The following is a 16,688-nucleotide window of genomic DNA, read 5'->3' as shown; positions in this document are numbered from 1 at the left end:
TCCTTTAATGAAAGAACATTCCAAACCAGGTTTTTTGAACACAACATGCCAACGATATGTCAAAGATGAGACATACAACAAAAACAAATAGTTCACACGAGAAGTGGAACTTGTATTCCCAAGGGAGCGCGTGCGCGCGAGATCTTATCAATCCAACGTTTATGACATGAAACGTATCTTTTCGTGTGAGCAAAGAACAGGATACGACAAGTAAAAAATGCATGCACTGTTATGCATTAGATGGAAGTTAACCTAGCCCGGATGATATGCATACAACGAAGGCTACAACACTACAACATTGATCCTGCGAAAACGTGACTTACGTGACGTAGCGCACTTCAAAGTCTTACTGTTCCCTGCTCAACACGGACAGTACGTATTCAAAGGGCCGATAAGACACTATCCTGACCATGAAAGATTTACTTTTTATGATAACAATCCAATTAACTGATAACATAGAGAAACCACAAAGTGTTGGCCACAGAAATGTAACGCCAACTGATCTGGCGGGTCCTCAGTTACTCAATGCAAAACGGGCTCTCCAGAACGCAACATAACACAACGCAAAAGAAATCTATCGCGATGGAGCAGTACAAACACACATCCACTTACGTTTTCGAAACGATGCACGAGGATAAGAGCTCGACCCGCTGGCATTTTCTTGTCTCACTCGTCTATCGATGGAAATCGATGCGGCTGAAATAAACACGTCCTCTCGCTCTCTCTACGGCCAAGAATGAAAGAAATAAAATCACAGTTTTGCAGTGCACCAAGTACGGAACATTCACCTACAATTTCAGCAGTGGAATTCACAAATACAACTCACCTTCCTTAGTCCTTACACCGCCACCGCATCTCCTTCCCTGCCCTGCCTGAAACGTTACCAACAAACCTTCCCATTAGCCAACTTTGCCACCGGGGTTTGGTGCGGGGACTAGCGCGAACGCAGGTCCCCACTACCAGAAATTATACGCTCGAGTTACCCACATTTGGGGTAATCGCAAGGGTCAACCCAATCGAAGTGCAATGAAAGAGCCTCACCTTGAGAGGACTGCCTCCCTGATCACAGTGCCTCCCGCGTCAGGTAAGTATGCCTTTTCAACCTCTCCGGAACCGCAAAACGCAACTTGTCTGCGCATACCATGTGGTAATGGGGGTCACGTGCTCCTCGTCCTGTCGTGTCGTGCTGTCCACTCGCTGCTATGCTACCTAGAAAAGAGAAGAGAATGTGAAGGTTGGTTGCTTGGTCATTTGTTCTGCTTTCACTTGATTATTTCTTCCCCAGAGGGAAGTGGGCCACGCTCGGAGGTAGTGCTATACCGAGGCAACCCGTGGCCGGGACGAGGCAAGCCTCTTTTCCACGGCCCAGTTCCAAAAATCAGTTTAATATATGAGCTGCTCGATGAGCAGCGGTATCAGATATTAAGCTGATAAGAACAGATACTACACTTGATCTTAGCCAAAAGGCCGAGAAGCGATGCCCGTAAATGCTCACAGCGGACAAGGTGCTCCCAGTCTCATGGCCACGAGATATGGTGGTCCGATTACAATCCGTGCCAAGGAAGGAATGCCCAAAGCCAACCTGAAAGCGAGGCGCACACAACGATCGCCCTTGTACAGTGGGCAGCAGGACCAGCATTGCATGGCACTTGCGTTGACGGCAAGAGGACAAATGCACATTGTGCTTGCTCTGACCTCGTTTTTATTTTCCCTTATACAAAGTTAATTTTCACGGCGAATTACTTGCTACGACCATACCACAGGGAAAACACCGGTTCTCGTCCGATCACCGAAGTTAAGCCCTGTCGGGCGGGGTTAGTACTTGGATGGGAGACCGCCTGGGAATACCCCGTGTTGTAGGCTTCCCTTTTTCCTTCTGTACACTTGATTATCTCAAAAAATCTCAGTTTCCTTTAATGAAAGAACATTCCAAACCAGGTTTTTTGAACACAACATGCCAACGATATGTCAAAGATGAGACATACAACAAAAACAAAATAGTTCACACGAGAAAGTGGAACTTGTATTCCCAAGGGAGCGCGTGCGCGCGAGATCTTATCAATCCAACGTTTATGACATGAAACGTATCTTTTCGTGTGAGCAAAGAACAGGATACGACAAGTAAAAAATGCATGCACTGTTATGCATTAGATGGAAGTTAACCTAGCCCGGATGATATGCATACAACGAAGGCTACAACACTACAACATTGATCCTGCGAAAACGTGACTTACGTGACGTAGCGCACTTCAAAGTCTTACTGTTCCCCTGCTCAACACGGACAGTACGTATTCAAAGGGCCGATAAGACACTATCCTGACCATGAAAGATTTACTTTTTATGATAACAATCCAATTAACTGATAACATAGAGAAAACCACAAAGTGTTGGCCACAGAAATGTAACGCCAACTGATCTGGCGGGTCCTCAGTTACTCAATGCAAACGGGCTCTCCAGAACGCAACATAACACAACGCAAAAGAAATCTATCGCGATGGAGCAGTACAAACACACATCCACTTACGTTTTCGAAACGATGCACGAGGATAAGAGCTCGACCCGCTGGCATTTTCTTGTCTCACTCGTCTATCGATGGAAATCGATGCGGCTGAAATAAAAACACGTCCTCTCGCTCTCTCTACGGCCAAGAATGAAAGAAATAAAAATCACAGTTTTGCAGTGCACCAAGTACGGAACATTCACCTACAATTTCAGCAGTGGATTCACAAATACAACTCACCTTCCTTAGTCCTTACACCGCCACCGCATCTCCTTCCCTGCCCTGCCTGAAACGTTACCAACAAACCTTCCCATTAGCCAACTTTGCCACCGGGGTTTGGTGCGGGGACTAGCGCGAACGCAGGTCCCCACTACCAGAAATTATACGCTCGAGTTACCCACATTTGGGGTAATCGCAGGGTCAACCCAATCGAAGTGCAATGAAAGAGCCCTCACCTTGAGAGGACTGCCTCCCTGATCACAGTGCCTCCCGCGTCAGGTAAGTATGCCTTTTCAACCTCTCCGGAACCGCAAAACGCAACTTGTCTGCGCATACCATGTGGTAATGGGGGTCACGTGCTCCTCGTCCTGTCGTGTCGTGCTGTCCACTCGCTGCTATGCTACCTAGAAAAGAGAAGAGAATGTGAAGGTTGGTTGCTTGGTCATTTGTTCTGCTTTCACTTGATTATTTCTTCCCCAGAGGGAAGTGGGCCACGCTCGGAGGTAGTGCTATACCGAGGCAACCCGTGGCCGGGACGAGGCAAGCCTCTTTTCCACGGCCCAGTTCCAAAAATCAGTTTAATATATGAGCTGCTCGATGAGCAGCGTATCAGATATTAAGCTGATAAGAACAGATACTACACTTGATCTTAGCCAAAAGGCCGAGAAGCGATGCCCGTAAATGCTCACAGCGGACAAGGTGCTCCCAGTCTCATGGCCACGAGATATGGTGGTCCGATTACAATCCGTGCCAAGGAAGGAATGCCCAAAGCCAACCTGAAAGCGAGGCGCACACAACGATCGCCCTTGTACAGTGGGCAGCAGGACCAGCATTGCATGGCACTTGCGTTGACGGCAAGAGGACAAATGCACATTGTGCTTGCTCTGACCTCGTTTTTATTTTCCCTTATACAAAGTTAATTTTCACGGCGAATTACTTGTCTACGACCATACCACAGGGAAAACACCGGTTCTCGTCCGATCACCGAAGTTAAGCCCTGTCGGCGGGGTTAGTACTTGGATGGGAGACCGCCTGGGAATACCCCGTGTTGTAGGCTTCCCTTTTTCCTTCTGTACACTTGATTATCTCAAAAAATCTCAGTTTCCTTTAATGAAAGAACATTCCAAACCAGGTTTTTTGAAACACAACATGCCAACGATATGTCAAAGATGAGACATACAACAAAAACAAAATAGTTCACACGAGAAAGTGGAACTTGTATCCCAAGGGAGCGCGTGCGCGCGAGATCTTATCAATCCAACGTTTATGACATGAAACGTATCTTTTCGTGTGAGCAAAGAACAGGATACGACAAGTAAAAAATGCATGCACTGTTATGCATTAGATGGAAGTTAACCTAGCCCGGATGATATGCATACAACGAAGGCTACAACACTACAACATTGATCCTGCGAAAACGTGACTTACGTGACGTAGCGCACTTCAAAGTCTTACTGTGTTCCCTGCTCAACACGGACAGTACGTATTCAAAGGGCCGATAAGACACTATCCTGACCATGAAAGATTTACTTTTTATGATAACAATCCAATTAACTGATAACATAGAGAAACCACAAAGTGTTGGCCACAGAAATGTAACGCCAACTGATCTGGCGGGTCCTCAGTTACTCAATGCAAAACGGGCTCTCCAGAACGCAACATAACACAACGCAAAAGAAATCTATCGCGATGGAGCAGTACAAACACACATCCACTTACGTTTTTCGAAACGATGCACGAGGATAAGAGCTCGACCCGCTGGCATTTTCTTGTCTCACTCGTCTATCGATGGAAATCGATGCGGCTGAAATAAACACGTCCTCTCGCTCTCTCTACGGCCAAGAATGAAAGAAATAAAATCACAGTTTTGCAGTGCACCAAGTACGGAACATTCACCTACAATTTCAGCAGTGGAATTCACAAATACAACTCACCTTCCTTAGTCCTTACACCGCCACCGCATCTCCTTCCCTGCCCTGCCTGAAACGTTACCAACAAACCTTCCCATTAGCCAACTTTGCCACCGGGGTTTGGTGCGGGGACTAGCGCGAACGCAGGTCCCACTACCAGAAATTATACGCTCGAGTTACCCACATTTGGGGTAATCGCAAGGGTCAACCCAATCGAAGTGCAATGAAAGAGCCTCACCTTGAGAGGACTGCCTCCCTGATCACAGTGCCTCCCGCGTCAGGTAAGTATGCCTTTTCAACCTCTCCGGAACCGCAAAACGCAACTTGTCTGCGCATACCATGTGGTAATGGGGGTCACGTGCTCCTCGTCCTGTCGTGTCGTGCTGTCCACTCGCTGCTATGCTACCTAGAAAAGAGAAGAGAATGTGAAGGTTGGTTGCTTGGTCATTTGTTCTGCTTTCACTTGATTATTTCTTCCCCAGAGGGAAGTGGGCCACGCTCGGAGGTAGTGCTATACCGAGGCAACCCGTGGCCGGGACGAGGCAAGCCTCTTTTCCACGCCCAGTTCCAAAAATCAGTTTAATATATGAGCTGCTCGATGAGCAGCGTATCAGATATTAAGCTGATAAGAACAGATACTACACTTGATCTTAGCCAAAAGGCCGAGAACGATGCCCGTAAATGCTCACAGCGGACAAGGTGCTCCCAGTCTCATGGCCACGAGATATGGTGGTCCGATTACAATCCGTGCCAAGGAAGGAATGCCCAAAGCCAACCTGAAAGCGAGGCGCACACAACGATCGCCCTTGTACAGTGGGCAGCAGGACCAGCATTGCATGGCACTTGCGTTGACGGCAAGAGGACAAATGCACATTGTGCTTGCTCTGACCTCGTTTTTATTTTCCCTTATAACAAAGTTATTTTCACGGCGAATTACTTGTCTACGACCATACCACAGGGAAAACACCGGTTCTCGTCCGATCACCGAGTTAAGCCCTGTCGGGCGGGGTTAGTACTTGGATGGGAGACCGCCTGGGAATACCCCGTGTTGTAGGCTTCCCTTTTTCCTTCTGTACACTTGATTATCTCAAAAATCTCAGTTTCCTTTAATGAAAGAACATTCCAAACCAGGTTTTTTGAACACAACATGCCAACGATATGTCAAAGATGAGACATACAACAAAAACAAAATAGTTCACACGAGAAAGTGGAACTTGTATTCCCAAGGGAGCGCGTGCGCGCGAGATCTTATCAATCCAACGTTTATGACATGAAACGTATCTTTTCGTGTGAGCAAAGAACAGGATACGACAAGTAAAAAATGCATGCACTGTTATGCATTAGATGGAAGTTAACCTAGCCCGGATGATATGCATACAACGAAGGCTACAACACTACAACATTGATCCTGCGAAAACGTGACTTACGTGACGTAGCGCACTTCAAAGTCTTACTGTTTCCTGCTCAACACGGACAGTACGTATTCAAAGGGCCGATAAGACACTATCCTGACCATGAAAGATTTTACTTTTTATGATAACAATCCAATTAACTGATAACATAGAGAAACCACAAAGTGTTGGCCACAGAAATGTAACGCCAACTGATCTGGCGGGTCCTCAGTTACTCAATGCAAAACGGGCTCTCCAGAACGCAACATAACACAACGCAAAAGAAATCTATCGCGATGGAGCAGTACAAACACACATCCACTTACGTTTTCGAAACGATGCACGAGGATAAGAGCTCGACCCGCTGGCATTTTCTTGTCTCACTCGTCTATCGATGGAAATCGATGCGGCTGAAATAAACACGTCCTCTCGCTCTCTCTACGGCCAAGAATGAAAGAAATAAAATCACAGTTTTGCAGTGCACCAAGTACGGGAACATTCACCTACAATTTCAGCAGTGGAATTCACAAATACAACTCACCTTCCTTAGTCCTTACACCGCCACCGCATCTCCTTCCCTGCCCTGCCTGAAACGTTACCAACAAACCTTCCCATTAGCCAACTTTGCCACCGGGGTTTGGTGCGGGGACTAGCGCGAACGCAGGTCCCCACTACCAGAAATTATACGCTCGAGTTACCCACATTTGGGGTAATCGCAAGGTCAACCCAATCGAAGTGCAATGAAAGAGCCTCACCTTGAGAGGACTGCCTCCCTGATCACAGTGCCTCCCGCGTCAGGTAAGTATGCCTTTTCAACCTCTCCGGAACCGCAAAACGCAACTTGTCTGCGCATACCATGTGGTAATGGGGTCACGTGCTCCTCGTCCTGTCGTGTCGTGCTGTCCACACGCTCGCTGCTATGCTACCTAGAAAAGAGAAGAGAATGTGAAGGTTGGTTGCTTGGTCATTTGTTCTGCTTTCACTTGATTATTTCTTCCCCAGAGGGAAGTGGGCCACGCTCGGAGGTAGTGCTATACCGAGGCAACCCGTGGCCGGGACGAGGCAAGCCTCTTTTCCACGGCCCAGTTCCAAAAATCAGTTTAATATATGAGCTGCTCGATGAGCAGCGTATCAGATATTAAGCTGATAAGAACAGATACTACACTTGATCTTAGCCAAAAGGCCGAGAAGGATGCCCGTAAATGCTCACAGCGGACAAGGTGCTCCCAGTCTCATGGCCACGAGATATGGTGGTCCGATTACAATCCGTGCCAAGGAAGGAATGCCCAAAGCCAACCTGAAAGCGAGGCGCACACAACGATCGCCCTTGTACAGTGGGCAGCAGGACCAGCATTGCATGGCACTTGCGTTGACGGCAAGAGGACAAATGCACATTGTGCTTGCTCTGACCTCGTTTTTATTTTCCCTTATAACAAAGTTAATTTTCACGGCGAATTACTTGTCTACGACCATACCACAGGGAAAACACCGGTTCTCGTCCGATCACCGAAGTTAAGCCCTGTCGGGCGGGGTTAGTACTTGGATGGGAGACCGCCTGGGAATACCCCGTGTTGTAGGCTTCCCTTTTTCCTTCTGTACACTTGATTATCTCAAAAAAATCTCAGTTTCCTTTAATGAAAGAACATTCCAAACCAGGTTTTTTGAACACAACATGCCAACGATATGTCAAAGATGAGACATACAACAACAAAACAAAATAGTTCACACGAGAAAGTGGAACTTGTATTCCCAAGGGAGCGCGTGCGCGCGAGATCTTATCAATCCAACGTTTATGACATGAAACGTATCTTTTCGTGTGAGCAAAGAACAGGATACGACAAGTAAAAAATGCATGCACTGTTATGCATTAGATGGAAGTTAACCTAGCCCGGATGATATGCATACAACGAAGGCTACAACACTACAACATTGATCCTGCGAAAACGTGACTTACGTGACGTAGCGCACTTCAAAGTCTTACTGTTCCCTGCTCAACACGGACAGTACGTATTCAAAGGGCCGATAAGACACTATCCTGACCATGAAAGATTTACTTTTTATGATAACAATCCATTAACTGATAACATAGAGAAACCACAAAGTGTTGGCCACAGAAATGTAACGCCAACTGATCTGGCGGGTCCTCAGTTACTCAATGCAAAACGGGCTCTCCAGAACGCAACATAACACAACGCAAAAGAAATCTATCGCGATGGAGCAGTACAAACACACATCCACTTACGTTTTCGAAACGATGCACGAGGATAAGAGCTCGACCCGCTGGCATTTCTTGTCTCACTCGTCTATCGATGGAAATCGATGCGGCTGAAATAAACACGTCCTCTCGCTCTCTCTACGGCCAAGAATGAAAGAAATAAAATCACAGTTTTGCAGTGCACCAAGTACGGAACATTCACCTACAATTTCAGCAGTGGAATTCACAAATACAACTCACCTTCCTTAGTCCTTACACCGCCACCGCATCTCCTTCCCTGCCCTGCCTGAAACGTTACCAACAAACCTTCCCATTAGCCAACTTTGCCACCGGGGTTTGGTGCGGGGACTAGCGCGAACGCAGGTCCCCACTACCAGAAATTATACGCTCGAGTTACCACATTTGGGGTAATCGCAAGGGTCAACCCAATCGAAGTGCAATGAAAGAGCCTCACCTTGAGAGGACTGCCTCCCTGATCACAGTGCCTCCCGCGTCAGGTAAGTATGCCTTTTCAACTCTCCGGAACCGCAAAACGCAACTTGTCTGCGCATACCTTGTGGTTATGGGGGTCACGTGAGCCTCGTCCTGTCGTGTCGTGCTGTCCACTCGCTGCTTTGGTTCCTTGAAAAGTGAAGAGTATGTGCTTGTTGGTTTGTTGGTGATTTGTTCTGCTTTCACTTGATTATTTCTTCCCCAGAGGGAAGTGGGCCACGCTCGGAGGTAGTGCTATACCGAGGCAACCCGTGGCCGGGACGAGGCAAGCCTCTTTTCCACGGCCCAGTTCCAAAAATCAGTTTATATATGAGCTGCTCGATGAGCAGCGCCGACAAGGTCGCCAGCCAGAAAGACTCATCCTACAAAGGTAGGTACGCCGTGAAACAAGCAACAGCCCGGGACGATAACAGGACTAAAACTGGGACAGAGAAAACGACCATTGCAAACAGAGCCGATAATGCCAGACGCACCCCACTGACGATGAAAATAACGTAGACGACGGGGGGACTTAAAACGCTTAAAAAGGAGAGGTAGATTGAACTTGACACGAGAGCGGACCTTTGCGATGACATCGAGGGCACCAGGCGGCACATTACGGAAACGAAAGTCATTCCGAGCGAGCCAGATAAAATACTTACAGACACCTAGGATGTACATGAAAACACGAGGAACTTGACGGATCTCAGCCGGGTCAAAACCAAACAGCACGTGACGGCAAACCAAAGAGGGGGACGAAGACGAAAAACCAAACAATAGAGACTGTAACCATGAAAGCACACTATGAGCAAGAGGGCAGGAGAAAAACAAGTGAGAAGGACATTCAGAGGCAAGACGGCAAAAGCAAGAAGGGTCGACCGAGTACCCAAAACCGACAAGGCGATCGGCAGTGTACAACACGCCATGGGCGACCTTCCAGTTGAGATCGATCACTGGGCGGTCAAGATTGAAGAAGAACAATTGGGACCAGGTCGAAGGCCAGTAGAGTGAGCCATACAAAGGGAAAAACTTTGTCAACACAATGGGGAATCGGACGATCCTCAGACAGCAAAAAACAAATAAACAGAATTTGCAGAGATAGAGGAAACAGCAGCAACATGATGAGGAGACAAAGACGCAATGACAAGGGAGGAACGCCGACGGAAAAGGAACCACCAGCCAAACGCCAAGCAGACAGAAGAGCAGAGTAAAAAGGGGGAAGGGACTTGGAGGAAAAGGCCTCAGGACGGGACAGAACATCAAGAGCAGGGACACCAAAACGAGAATCACACCAAAAGGAAAAGAAATGGACCCAACTACTCGGAGAAACAGTGAAACGCCGAACCCACTGGACAAGGAGCGCAGAAACTTTAAGACGAAGATCAATGACAGAAAAAACCACCAGCAGATGTAGGCTGAACAACAACAGCACGAGAACCAGATCGCGTTTGCCCTTCCAAAAAACCCAAAAACCAATTTACAAAGCTCGGAAGAAACCCAAGGGGGGACATGAATTAGGGAGGCAATGTACCAAACCCTAGAAAGGGACAAGGCGTTGATGACGAGAGCTCTCCGCCGTAGGACAGGGAGCGTTGCCTCCAAGAAGCCAGCACATTCTCCACGGCATCAATCCTAGGACGCCAGTTCACTTCCTCCAAATTCCCAGGCCCAATAAAGACGCCCAGCACTTTGATCTTGGCCGAGGTCCAGTCCAGGGTGACAGGGGGGTCAGTCCTGCCAGACCACGAACCGAGCCACAATCCCTTGGATTTGGACTGATTAAGCTTAGCACCAGAACCCCTTTCAAAAAGAGCATAAACTTCAAAAATAGCAGCAATGGCAATATCAGACGTGACGATGAGAGAGGTGTCATCGGCGTACTGCGAGATCGGAGACAGGGCCCGCGGGGCCCCGGGGACAGAAAGACCAATGATACGTGGATTGGCACGAATGTTAACAGCAAGCACTTCAGAAACTAGAACATATAATAATGGAGACAAAGGACAGCCCTGACGCACGCCACGAGACAAAGGAAAAAAACCGAGACAGATAACCATTAACAACTACAGAGCTTTGGACAGCAGAATAGAACAGAACAACCCAACGGACAAAAGATGGGCCAAAACCCATCCTCGACAGAGTAGCACACATAAATGACCAATCCACTCTATCAAAGGCCTTTTCCTGGTCTAAGGAGAGAACGGCAACCGGGATGTCAGATTCCGTGGCAAAGGCAACCACATCACGCAAAAGAGCAACATTCTCGCCAATAAACCTGCCAGGAACACCGCAGGTCTGATCCTCACTAACAACCAGATGGATAACTTTGAGAAGGCGCCCAGCAATAACACGAGAAGCAAGCTTATAGTCGACGTTAAGAAGGGAGATGGGGCGCCAGTTACGAGCGTCCAACCGATCTCCCTTCTTAAAGATTAAGGATATGAGACCCCGCCGTTGAGACAAAGACATAGAACCAGACAGATAACACGAATTCAAGACCTCCACTAAATCAGACCCAAGGACGTCCCAGAATTTCAAGTAAAACTCCATGGGAGGCCATCGGACCCCGGGCTTTACGACGAGCCATGCCAACAAGGGCACGATGACACTCCCCAAGAGTCAGAAAGCCTCACAAAGATCAGCTTGGGCAGATGAAAGGACTGAGGACACATTACTGAGGAGAAAATTTTGAGCGGCGGAATCCGTAGGACAGGCAGTAAAAAGAGAGGAGTAGAAAGTGGCAAACGAAGAACACAGATCAGAGGGTGTTGAAACAATGGACCCATCAGGGTTCCGAAGCGCAGAAACCCACCGGTCAGCAGACCGTTTCTTCTCTAAACGAAAAAAAGTACGCCGATGAGACCTCCCCCTCCTCAACCCATCGGACACGTGACCGTACTTGGGCACCTTGAGCAGCCTTGATGTCATAGGCGGAAAGCTGTTCAAGGGTGGATCGATAAACGCCCTAAAACCGACAGCAACCCGCATCAAGCCGTGCCTTGAGGTGTGCCGCCAACCTAGCCAACAAATCACGTGACCAAGAAATTTTCTGCGACCGGCGCACACAGTAAGATACCGTAATGCCCTTGATCTTTGCTTTACCGGAATCCCACCACTTGGAAAGAGAGGAAAAACAGAGCTTACAGTCCGTCTCCAATCAGACCAAAAGTCGGAAATGAGGCGACAGTACTCCTCCTCCTCCATGAGGACTGAGGAATTAAGCTTCCAAAGCCCCGGACCAGGAGGAATAACGTCAGGAAAGTGAGAGAGCACAGACACAGCACAATGGTCTGAAAAAGGGACACGGAAGAATGTCACAAACAGAGACGGAAGCAACCCAAACATAGGGACACCCAATTAGATCTATACGGGAGGAGATAGAGCCATCCGCCTTAGTCCAAGTGAAGGGCGGAGGAAGACGGATGGAGGTATCTCCAAATATCAATACAACAGAGCATCACTAAAAAGACGACCAAGGGCAACAAGAACTCTCACGCGAGGTATCACCGACCACAGAACCAACACGGTCAGCAGCGCGATCAAAAAGACGGTATTAAAATCGCCGGCGAGGAGGGTGGGAATCGAAGGGTCGATCGGGAGGAGACCTCGTCCAGGAAGGCGTCACGATCAGGGTTGCGATTGGGAGCATAAATGCAAGCAACCCTGAACGCAGCGCCACGCAAAGAAAACTCACATAACAAAAAACCGACCCATGATTATCAAAGGAAGATTTAACAAGGGACAACGTAGGACGGACGAAAGAAACAATACACCACAAGACTTATTAGAACCAGGAGACGCCACAACGGAGAAACCAGACGACTGAACCAGGACTCGCACTCACTGAGAGAGATGCAGTGAGCCTCCTGAAGGCAAACACTACATCAGGAACAAAAGGCAAGGAACGAAGCCACTGTACAAACCCAGCCCGCTTAGACTGATCTCTCAGACCGTTACATTAACTGTGACTACTGACAGAGCCATAATGTAGTAAAGTAAAAGAATAACTATGAACGTGCTTTGCGTTGGGGGAGTTACCGACACATCAGGCAAACCTTCGTGCTTCGCAGACTTGACAGTATCAGCTTAGCACGAAGTCTTCGATTTAGGAAGAGGGCGCAGCTCCACCCTTTCTAGCCACCTTCGTAAAGCTCCTTTCGGGAAGGAGTAACAGAAGAGCTATCAGAGGAGGTCTCCAACGGAATCACAACCACGTTTACGGGAGTGGAGAAATTCAACCATCTCCACCTCTGGCGGGTTCAGCAGATTGTTGGGATGACAAAACACCCACATAACAAACCGTCGGTACCACCACTAGCAACAGTACCCTTACGACGCACACCACTTCTCAGCCATTAACATGAAGTGCAGCCCACTGGCTACTTTTTTTACATTTTCACCATTTTTTAACAGAATCTCAGTACTTTTGGCAGCTTTTTATCAGCTGCATTATCTAGGTTGCCACATCCTTCGGCTTAACTATTTACTTTTAACATTGTTTAAATTATCACCATTTTGTGAGCTCACACTAATATCATTACGTTTAATGGCATCTTTCGCCAGTTTTTCCACCATTATTTAAATGCCGCCACTAGGCTTTCCTTACACTACTTTCACTAGGATTACTTTCTTTACTTTGCCTTTACTTTGCGGCATACTAACGTTACTTTCAGAGTCATCGTTTGATTCCGATCACTACTGATATCAACGTCACTTAAGGGGCTAAACATGTGATCGCTTCCCGAGACCAGACCTCACGCAGTGAGGTCATCAGCAGAACATGGAGGCAACTCGCTATCGCTGAGATCGGGAGCAGATCCCCAAGAGGGGAGAGAGACCACCGTGGCGCAGGCAACACTGCAGAGAGCCAGGGGCGTCCTCACCAGCAGACACAACAGCACCCTGGATGGAGGGTGGACGTCTCAGAATCAGATGAACCAGAGGGAGGCAAAGCAGAAGGGGAGAAAACAGAGGAGGGGAGGAGCGGAGCCTCCACCTGAGCTTCTACAGGATCGGGGTTGCCAGAAGCATCCACCCCACTACCCCTGGTACCCCAAGCATTTGGTGCATTGGTGCAGTCACGCTGGACATGGCCAGGTTGGCGGCACCGCATGCAAAGGCCCTTGTAGGGGCAGTCCCGGGCCTTGTGAGAGCCCGAACAAATGTCGCAAGAAATCGGCATCCCTTTATACCATACTTTACATTGATGGTCATTAACAAGAATAGTGCGCTGGAGATGCCGCGAGCACGAGTCATACGAACAACACGGGAGCCATCCATGACACCATCAAGATGCAACCAGGACCTATGACGGATCCCATGGACAGTCCCATATCTGAGACATGACTTCTTTTAAAACAGAATGGTCGACCTCAAAAGGACAACGGAAAAAACGAGACGTTTTCAGGTCTGGCCCCCCACCCCGTACAGGGCAAGGGACGCCATCTACAGATAAAGAGTCATTACTTAGGACCGTAGTCTTAATTGACTCGTCTTTAAAAGACACACGCACAGATTTGCCAGGCATAAATTGATTGATACAACATCACCGACACTAAAGGTTGAACAAATTTTCTCAGCAATATAGTTTAGCATCACAATCTTCGGGAAAAGCCTGACACATCGAGAACAACAGTGCGCCTAAAAAGGCGAGACATGGCTATTAAGAAAAAAAAAAAAAAAAAGGGGACCGGCTAGAGCCGGGAAAAGGGCAAAAGCCCCACTCACCACAAATCCAAAAGGGCCAAAAACCAGCGAGCTCGTAGATGGCCAAGAAAACAGGATGGGTGACCAAAATGGCTGCCTGTGAAGACGAACCAAAATCCAAAAGGCGAACGCCAAAAGGAAGACACCAACCACGCAAAAAGAACCGAAGAACCACGCAACCAAAATGGTAGGGCCTCCGGCCAAGCACAGCGTTCAGGTAAGTATGCCTTTTCAACCTCTCCGGAACCGCAAAACGCAACTTGTCTGCGCATACCATGTGGTAATGGGGGTCACGTGCTCCTCGTCCTGTCGTGTCGTGCTGTCCACTCGCTGCTATGCTACCTAGAAAAGAGAAGAGAATGTGAAGGTTGGTTGCTTGGTCATTTGTTCTGCTTTCACTTGATTATTTCTTCCCCAGAGGGAAGTGGGCCACGCTCGGAGGTAGTGCTATACCGAGGCAACCCGTGGCCGGGACGAGGCAAGCCTCTTTTCCACGGCCCAGTTCCAAAAATCAGTTTAATATATGAGCTGCTCGATGAGCAGCGTATCAGATATTAAGCTGATAAGGCTAACTCCTTAATAGCAGAATCGGAGTACTGTAGAAGTGAACCAGGAAGCGTAGTAGCTAAATAGGCACCAGCACAGCTTTGCACAAGCTTAGCAAGCTTCTCAGGGAAACGGCTAGGCGAAGGCGCAGGGGACATTGAAGCAGTGAAACCGGGAGCAGAAACCAAAGGAGCGGCTTGAACAGGAGACTTGGACGCAGTGGAGACGGAAGCACTGGAACGGGGAGCATGAACAGAGGAAACGGTGTGAACTGCGGACACAGACACAGTAGTGCAGACGGAGACAGGAGAGGAACAAGAACTAGGAACACAAGACACGGGGACAGAGGCAGAAACTGGAGCAGGAGCCACTTGGACAGGAACAGTCGAACGAGGGGGGAGAGGGGCAGTCACCTGAGCAGCCACGTCCTCATCCCCGAAGCCATCTCACACTCCTCTTCAGAGTCTTCTGAAACAATCTCAGTGGTCGGGGGGACGTACTCAGGACTATCATCATCATCTTTAGCGGGCACATCAGAGGACAAGATCTCGGTACCGGAATGAAGATTACCCCAAGCCCGCCTACACTCCCTAGCCATGTGACCAGGCTGACAACAGCGCCGACACAAGCCAGAGAGAGGGCAGGAAGGGGCACGGTGACCAACCTCTCGACAGATTACACATTGAGCGGGCTGACGGGCGTACCAGACACGACAGTTATGGCTGGAGATGGACACAAAATAAGGGACGTCCTGGGTAAGAGCCACTTCCACGACACGATTGCCATTTGTAAACAGATGGATAATTGGCGAAGGTAGCACGACGAATGGAAAGCACCTCTCCAAAGAACCAAAGAAAGCACGCACATCGTCATCTGGGACCTCAGAGGGCAGATCCCGGACATGTATGGACCGAACATGACTATCCGCACGAAGCACACGGACTTGGGGTGTCACCGTACACAAAGCCTTGAGTCACAAGATGGTCACAGCAGGCGACATCTTTGAAAGTCAGACGTACGAGTCCACCACGTAAAAACTGAACCGTAGTAAGGTTATCCCTGTCCACAGCATCCAACAAATGTGGTAAAACGGTAGACCAACCAGAAGTCTTGTAAATCGCTTCAGGAAAATGGGCGACCACACTGTTCGGGAACAGGAGAGACGCCATCAAAAAACGTTTTAGGGTGGAGGCTACGCCGTTCCCTCCCGGCAGGTACTTAGGACAAGCACTCCAAAAACAAAGAAAAAGCCAATCACACAACCACAAGCTAAGAAACGTCGGCCAACCGACCAGATATCTTAGCCAAAAGGCCGAGAAGGATGCCCGTAAATGCTCACAGCGGACAAGGTGCTCCCAGTCTCATGGCCACGAGATATGGTGGTCCGATTACAATCCGTGCCAAGGAAGGAATGCCCAAAGCCAACCTGAAAGCGAGGCGCACACAACGATCGCCCCTTGTACAGTGGGCAGCAGGACCAGCATTGCATGGCACTTGCGTTGACGGCAAGAGGACAAATGCACATTGTGCTTGCTCTGACCTCGTTTTTATTTTCCCTTTAACACAAGTTAATTCACGGCGAATTACTTGTCTACGACCATACCACAGGGAAACACCGGTTCTCGTCCGATCACCGAAGTTAAGCCCTGTCGGGCGGGGTTAGTACTTGGATGGGAGACCGCCTGGGAATACCCGTGTTGTAGGCTTCCCTTTTTCCTTCTGTACACTTG

At 48.6% G+C, this 16,688-nt stretch overlaps 15 non-coding genes and 1 pseudogene across 15 annotated transcripts; 5 read left to right on the top strand and 11 right to left on the bottom strand.

Moving 5' to 3' along the window:
• Positions 1-928: 928 nt before the first annotated feature.
• Positions 929-1,092, bottom strand: LOC137987104 (U1 spliceosomal RNA). Its single transcript, XR_011120280.1, has one exon. It is a non-coding gene; the product is annotated as a U1 spliceosomal RNA (small nuclear RNA).
• Positions 1,093-1,286: 194 nt separating this feature from the next.
• Positions 1,287-1,479, bottom strand: LOC137987130 (U2 spliceosomal RNA). Its single transcript, XR_011120304.1, has one exon. It is a non-coding gene; the product is annotated as a U2 spliceosomal RNA (small nuclear RNA).
• A 265-nt stretch (positions 1,480-1,744) lies between these two features.
• Positions 1,745-1,863, top strand: LOC137987096 (5S ribosomal RNA). Its single transcript, XR_011120273.1, has one exon. It is a non-coding gene; the product is annotated as a 5S ribosomal RNA (ribosomal RNA).
• A 979-nt stretch (positions 1,864-2,842) lies between these two features.
• Positions 2,843-3,006, bottom strand: LOC137987120 (U1 spliceosomal RNA). Its single transcript, XR_011120295.1, has one exon. It is a non-coding gene; the product is annotated as a U1 spliceosomal RNA (small nuclear RNA).
• A 194-nt stretch (positions 3,007-3,200) lies between these two features.
• On the bottom strand, positions 3,201-3,392 carry LOC137987121 (U2 spliceosomal RNA). The gene has a single exon (XR_011120296.1). It is a non-coding gene; the product is annotated as a U2 spliceosomal RNA (small nuclear RNA).
• A 266-nt stretch (positions 3,393-3,658) lies between these two features.
• On the top strand, positions 3,659-3,776 carry LOC137987099 (5S ribosomal RNA). The gene has a single exon (XR_011120276.1). It is a non-coding gene; the product is annotated as a 5S ribosomal RNA (ribosomal RNA).
• Positions 3,777-4,755: 979 nt separating this feature from the next.
• Positions 4,756-4,918, bottom strand: LOC137987117 (U1 spliceosomal RNA). Its single transcript, XR_011120292.1, has one exon. It is a non-coding gene; the product is annotated as a U1 spliceosomal RNA (small nuclear RNA).
• Positions 4,919-5,112: 194 nt separating this feature from the next.
• Positions 5,113-5,302, bottom strand: LOC137987133 (U2 spliceosomal RNA). Its single transcript, XR_011120307.1, has one exon. It is a non-coding gene; the product is annotated as a U2 spliceosomal RNA (small nuclear RNA).
• A 266-nt stretch (positions 5,303-5,568) lies between these two features.
• Positions 5,569-5,686, top strand: LOC137987098 (5S ribosomal RNA). Its single transcript, XR_011120275.1, has one exon. It is a non-coding gene; the product is annotated as a 5S ribosomal RNA (ribosomal RNA).
• Positions 5,687-6,663: 977 nt separating this feature from the next.
• On the bottom strand, positions 6,664-6,826 carry LOC137987118 (U1 spliceosomal RNA). Its single transcript, XR_011120293.1, has one exon. It is a non-coding gene; the product is annotated as a U1 spliceosomal RNA (small nuclear RNA).
• A 197-nt stretch (positions 6,827-7,023) lies between these two features.
• On the bottom strand, positions 7,024-7,215 carry LOC137987129 (U2 spliceosomal RNA). Its single transcript, XR_011120303.1, has one exon. It is a non-coding gene; the product is annotated as a U2 spliceosomal RNA (small nuclear RNA).
• A 266-nt stretch (positions 7,216-7,481) lies between these two features.
• Positions 7,482-7,600, top strand: LOC137987085 (5S ribosomal RNA). The gene has a single exon (XR_011120265.1). It is a non-coding gene; the product is annotated as a 5S ribosomal RNA (ribosomal RNA).
• Positions 7,601-8,577: 977 nt separating this feature from the next.
• On the bottom strand, positions 8,578-8,740 carry LOC137987114 (U1 spliceosomal RNA). Its single transcript, XR_011120289.1, has one exon. It is a non-coding gene; the product is annotated as a U1 spliceosomal RNA (small nuclear RNA).
• A 193-nt stretch (positions 8,741-8,933) lies between these two features.
• Positions 8,934-9,105, bottom strand: LOC137987088 (U2 spliceosomal RNA; annotated as a pseudogene).
• A 5,726-nt stretch (positions 9,106-14,831) lies between these two features.
• Positions 14,832-15,021, bottom strand: LOC137987138 (U2 spliceosomal RNA). Its single transcript, XR_011120311.1, has one exon. It is a non-coding gene; the product is annotated as a U2 spliceosomal RNA (small nuclear RNA).
• A 1,526-nt stretch (positions 15,022-16,547) lies between these two features.
• Positions 16,548-16,664, top strand: LOC137987100 (5S ribosomal RNA). The gene has a single exon (XR_011120277.1). It is a non-coding gene; the product is annotated as a 5S ribosomal RNA (ribosomal RNA).
• The last annotated feature ends 24 nt before the right edge of the window (positions 16,665-16,688 follow it).

This window comes from Montipora foliosa, unplaced genomic scaffold (assembly GCF_036669935.1).
Source record: "Montipora foliosa isolate CH-2021 unplaced genomic scaffold, ASM3666993v2 scaffold_308, whole genome shotgun sequence".
Classification (NCBI taxonomy): Eukaryota; Metazoa; Cnidaria; class Anthozoa; order Scleractinia; family Acroporidae; genus Montipora; species Montipora foliosa.
Note: the sequence above shows the minus strand (reverse complement) of the source record. Positions and strands in the feature narration are given on the sequence as shown.